This window comes from Pleurodeles waltl, chromosome 3_1, assembly GCF_031143425.1.
Source record: "Pleurodeles waltl isolate 20211129_DDA chromosome 3_1, aPleWal1.hap1.20221129, whole genome shotgun sequence".
Classification (NCBI taxonomy): Eukaryota; Metazoa; Chordata; class Amphibia; order Caudata; family Salamandridae; genus Pleurodeles; species Pleurodeles waltl.
The window spans coordinates 223919957-223925956 of NC_090440.1; the positions used below are offsets into that span (position 1 = coordinate 223919957).

The 6000-nt window shown below is 38.2% G+C and overlaps 1 protein-coding gene across 1 annotated transcript in view; it reads left to right on the plus strand.

The window, feature by feature from the left end:
* The window catches only part of NPTN (neuroplastin), a 339612-nt gene extending 335587 nt beyond the window's left edge, over nucleotides 1–4025 (plus strand). The window contains exon 9 of the mRNA XM_069222231.1: nucleotides 3338–4025. The gene's annotated coding sequence lies outside the window, so the exon portion shown is untranslated. The remainder of the gene's footprint in view (nucleotides 1–3337) is intronic.
* The last annotated feature ends 1975 nt before the right edge of the window (nucleotides 4026–6000 follow it).

A 6000-nucleotide genomic window follows, 5' to 3' on the forward strand; every position in this document is an offset into this window, starting at 1 on the left:
AAAACGCACTTTTGTCTGCAATGATCTTCACGTTGTGGGACATCCTTTGCATCACGCAGGAACCTGCTGGCATCTTCCTAGGGTGCATTCCTGCAATCTTCGACTAACCGGGAACTCTTCTTTTGCACCCTCTTCTGGGTTGGCAGGGGCTCCTGTCCTTCCTGGAACTTCTTTCGACTTCTGGACTTGGTCCCCTTCCTTTGCAGGTCTTCGGGTCCAGGAATCCAGCAGTTGTTCTTTGCAGACTTGGTTGGTTGCTGCAAAATCCTAATCATGAGGTGTAGTGTGTCCTAAGGAAACCTGCAGTACTTTACTTCTGCTTTTCTGGGCCCTGGGGTGGGGTAGTTTACTTACCTTTACTGTATCCTTAAGCTCCCAGCGATTCTGCACACACCACACTTGTCTAGGTTGGAATTTGTGATGAGCATTCCACTTTCTTAGTATACGGTTTTTGTGCATTGCTTTGAAGACGCAAGCTGCAAGAGAACTGGTGGTGAATATACATATATAAATATATATGTAAAGAGATCACTTTTATATGTGGCTATGTTTTTCCTTGGGGGCTGGTCGCAGACCCCCAGGGAAACCACACACATTGACAAAAGTGATCGTTATATATTGAAGGGAATATGGTCTCTTAGGAGATTTCCGTCATACCTGGAGGGACTGCCCAATAATCTGCTCATTCTGGTCTGATATTATGCGATACCCCATCCCAAACTCCCTGAGATTTAACTTGCTGGGCGTGCGCAACAACTTCATCAAATACCAAACATCTAGTGATCAAGTGATGTGTCTTTCTCTGGGAGCTGTGGAACTTAAACTTGTAGATGCATTGAATTAAAAGGAGGTGCCCTCCCAATCTCACACACACAACTCTGGCAAGTGGTTACTATGGAGAGGATAGTCAATATCCTTCTTGATAAACGTAAAAACTTTGAATATGCATGCAGCCCTTTGGTGGAATATATATCCAAAGGCCTACTGCTGTGTGCATGTCCCTCCAGTACCAGGGCACTCCAACTCTTTCAAATATAGCGGATCCTCCACACTGTACACTGCTAGCCAATATTATATATCCCGAGCCTTGATACCTGGCCTTTGCCTACATCCTGCACCTCATGACCTAAAGTGTCTATTTGAAAGTATTACCCTAATGCACCACTGTTTTCAGGAATTTGTTGGAGGGGCGGTTGTGGGTTTAAAGGTTGTGTAATTTGCAATGATTAAGTGATGAAAATGTACTGATAATTCTTTAAGGCAACTTGTGGAGACACCACACAAAGGGAAGAAACTGTACACCCACTGTAGCCTTTCTGTGGGATGTAATGATGTTGGAAGCTGATATCATTGTCATATTTATCTTTGAACAATATAAAACCAATAAAGAAAGTTTGACAAAAAAGGCATTTATAGGTAAAGATGGCTGTTAACTATTTTGAAATCGACTGTAGAATTAAATAAATTGTTATGAAGATGCAAAGCACAATTTGTGGGGCAAAGCCTTAGTGCACGCAACACGTCAAAAAAGAACAAGAGTATAAAATTCCTCAGGCAGACATTTCCAAAGCCACAAAGTAGGTGTCAGTGCATTTTTTTCCACATAGCAGTATCGTTGCAACATTCAAACTAGTGGAGACCAAAGTTTGAAACACTTCAAACTCCACAAGTCCTCCAGCCTCAGAATTGTAGGTTGGTGGGTACTGTTTAAATATACGCACAAGGCATCTGCAATTAGACCTGCTTCTAATGAAAGGTGTTGCTTAGCCTTAACACTCTGCAACACTTGAAGCACTATGTTGCGTCACAAGCCCTCCCCATCTCTTGTCTGCAAAGTGCTAGTGTTTGGTTCTGTAACACTAAAACAATAAGCTTTTATAATACAGACGTTTAAGTTTTAATGGGAGGGGAGGGTGTGAATGATCAAGTCGCAGTCTGGGTCCTAGTGCTTTGTGGTTCTGTGGAATTTGATCATGAATTGTTCTTTGCATAATTACAACCAAAAGAAGTTTCAGATTTTCAAACAAAACATTAGATGCCAAAAGAGTGCACAGCATGTGATCGACAACACTACAAGGTGTAAACTGATACAGTTAATAAACATTTTAAATCCTTCAATGGATGTATTTCACTTCATGCATTGATCACTCCATCAACTGCCATGACAGCTGTAAATATGTATTAAATGCATTTATTGGACCACTATCTGAAACCTGCTACTCCAACTCTGCAACTTTCTCTTGCATTTAAAGTGAAATTAAAATGTAATTATCCTGGTCCTAATACTAACCTGATCTTTTTTAAATTTAGTCTACTTAAGTAATCATCCTTAATCTAGCCCTAATTACCTTGAATTATTTTATTACAATTAAATTACATAGGTTTTATCCTAATACCAACATAACTAATGAAAATTAAATAAAATTACACTTTGTGCATTGCCACTTCATAACCCTGAATTAGATGGAAATATATCTTACCTAAACTATTGTACTGACCATTGATTCATTTAATTAATTTAAATGAAGAATACATAAAGTACGTGGTATACAATTAACCATTTTGTCTTTTAAACATATAACATTCAGTTAACCATTGCATTCAATTAATTGACCTACATTGAATGTGCTTGTACTTGCCAACATTGATGTTGAAGTTGTATGTGTACTGGAATTCTCAATAGTTGTTAAATCAGAGTCATAGCTAATCAATGTAAATACGGTGATATACAGGGTATACCTCCTTCAAATGTTAGAACATAGTCTAGTCGCCCATTACCACATACTTGGCAGTTCAGAATTTGAGTTTCTCACATACTGTGACATTAGAGGTGTTCTAAATATCTTTGTTTGTACTTTACACTGCCTGTAATTGGTCAATTGCACATACTGATTTGGGGTATTACTGAAATACTTTGTCACACATGTTCAAACCAAGGGTCACCGTTACATAACATTGTCCGAAAATGCACTTTGCTGAAGTACTGTCTATCTAATATTCTGATCATGGATAGGGTATGTGTACCATGCCTGTGTCACTGACACTGTCCCTCTGCGCCAATTGTTTGTTTAGAGAAAGACAGAGAACTTCCATGATTGTATGCTCCACTTTGTTCTACAGCTGTCGATGAAAATTAAATTAAGTGGTGTGTCTGCTTATTTTATTTGGGGGGGAGGCGGTTGTGAAATGGCCCGGCAGCGAGAATTTGGCAGCTTCTAGAAGTAGAAAGGCAGGGTTTGGATAAGTGCATGCAGATTAATTGAGACTCATCTTTAAACTATAATACAATTTGAGAAATGTTTTATCCTTTTTCTCTCAAACATTTGTTTCTCTACAGATGGTGCTTTACAGCGAATGAAATCTGCTCTGCTACTCTTCAATTTCAGATCTTTACTTTTCTGAAAGACTGACCACAAATGACCTGCTTTCTTCTCTGTCTGGATCTCTGGACTCAAGCTTCGGTCGTGATCAGTATTCCCAGATTTTTTTATTTTTTTGTGTGATTGAGCGAAGATACAGCATGCCTTATTTAGCTTCTCCTATAAGGTTGATCAAACACATACATTTTACAGTGCTTCAGTGTTGACTTTGTAATCTATTTTGGACTCAATGTGCTGTGGATGTGGCTTTTTTATTAATTGAAAACATAAAATTGGGAACCATATAGTCCTTTGCAGGACAAGTCATGCATGCACCATTCACCTTTTAAGTAAGGCAGCTGTAAGGTATTGCACACTCTAGCGTTCTGTCGGAGCTCTGCAAGGCATTCTGCTTCTTGATATGATAGTTTATTTGGCTAAGAACTATTACAGACCAGAGGGGCTTATTTCACTTCTGTTCTGAGTTCTTCAAAGAAATGTGGGTCTGTTTGTGAAGGGTGCACATCAAAGTGTTTTAATACTAATTTGTACTAGTTGCATCAAAATCGCCGAACATAACTTATTTTGAAAAGCTTGACCATGATTAATGAAATATTTACTGTAATTAATGTTTGGGGTTTTAAGGGCACTCTGATGGTAGGATCCAAAAATTGAGGAAAAGGATATCTAAATATAGTATGAACTGTATACATCGAAATCCTCAGCCAAGACAGAAAGTTAAGCGACATATACAGGAATGGAGAATTTCATACAGACTAGGCAACAATCAGCCTAAAATAGAGGGAAAGCACTACATGCACAGTTGAGAGGACTGCAACATTCCCAGGAGAGAATCTTCAGCCAGTCCTGCGAATACCTTCCTCCAATGGAGGTGAACCCAGCTGTGTAGTGGACACTTGGTCACCTTGGATTGAATCCTCACTTCGTAACGCTAAGAAAGGACTTTACCTGGGGTTTTACCAAGTGTTCTTCATGAGCTCCATATACCCATGATTACTTGAGCACTTTGAATTTAGGCAGGCCTGTGTAATGTATGGGTGGGAGACATTGCTCTCCCTAAAGTGTATTGGATTCATGGAGTTCTGAGAATCAAGTTGATATATTTCTATAAGAATGCCATGCCTATGCAGAGCTCTGATTAAGTTGCCAATATTTCTTGTCATATTAGCACCTCCACAATGCATTATCCGGACAGCTGCTGTTGGACTCCTCTTCTGCAGTAAACTTTAGAAACAGTCTGCTTACATCCCAGGGCAGGTGGATGGAATAAATGAAATGGCAAAGTTCTGAAAACGCTGTGAGAACTTGCACTGTTGCCGTTTGAGTTCAGCTAAACTGAAAGAAAATCAGTATATACATATATACATTAATATATATATATATATATGTGTATATATATATATATATAATATGTGTGTGTGTGGAAGAGCCATATTTTAAATCTAATGTTTTATTAATCCACCCGTGTTCTGCTGCTGATCATTCCTTCCCATTTGGCTCCACTTACCTTGAAGGAGTAGGGAATCACTTTTAAGGTTGGTATTTAGATGAGTAATAGTAATCAAGATGTACTAAGGGATTTGCCAAAATACGGGCGTCCTTAAAAAAAAAAAAATCTCAAATTTTCAGCTTTAATGAGCTGCAATTCAAAGTGATTTGTGCATGTATACATTTAGTGTGGTCGAATCTGCTCCCAAATACATCAGTTAAAGATTCCTTATTGTGAAAATACATAGGCTGAAAGGAATTACAGGGTACACGTACAGGTAAAAATAGGAGGCATTTTCTTCAGATTCACACAATCTTGAATATTCTTCTGTTATGCATGTTTATTTTGCATTTATTTAATTTCAGGTGTCACGTATTCAATAAAAGAAGTAACCCTTATTTATTTTATTCATGTGAGCTGCCATGTTAACAGAAGTTACTGCCTCAGTTTCAAATGTGAGATGCCTTAGCCCTTCTCTTAGATTTGTGAAGGCACGGTTTATTCATCTTCCGCCTTTAAAAGTGGTATTTTTTTCCTCGTCCATTTTTGTTGCTACAAGTAAAGATTTTCTGAATAATACTTGTCAGTTGCCATGGGTGTTGTCTCACCAATACTTTCCCAAGAACTGGCGACTTTGGGCTCCTGCACCTTGGAACTGTACACAAAAATGAGAAATTCTCAAAACGAAAAGAATACTGTAAGGATTTCAAGGTCCCATTTCATGTCTTTTGCCCTGTCGTGCTACCCAGTTGAATTTCTTTTTGATTCCGGTTAATTTTATCATTAACAATTTTGATTCGGGGCTCCAGTACTCGGCTTAAATTAATATTGCTCAGAGTAATGCCACTCTGGGACCGCAAAAGTGTTTGAAAGGTCTTAGAGAGTCTATCATAATACCACTATGGAGAGACATCTTAGCAGGTGAAGTTATTTTAGTAGTAGTAGAGAGCATAATATGAATATCTGAAAAATTTGATTTGTAAATTGGAAGCAGCTTTTTGCTACAGTGGTCAGTCGTTTCTAATTTGATTGTTCAGAAAGTTTAGATATTCACTTTCGTGTGATGTTTGCTACCCCTCTTAAATGAGAGATTCTAGGTTAGTTCTTTTTTTACTTAAAAAAAACACACGT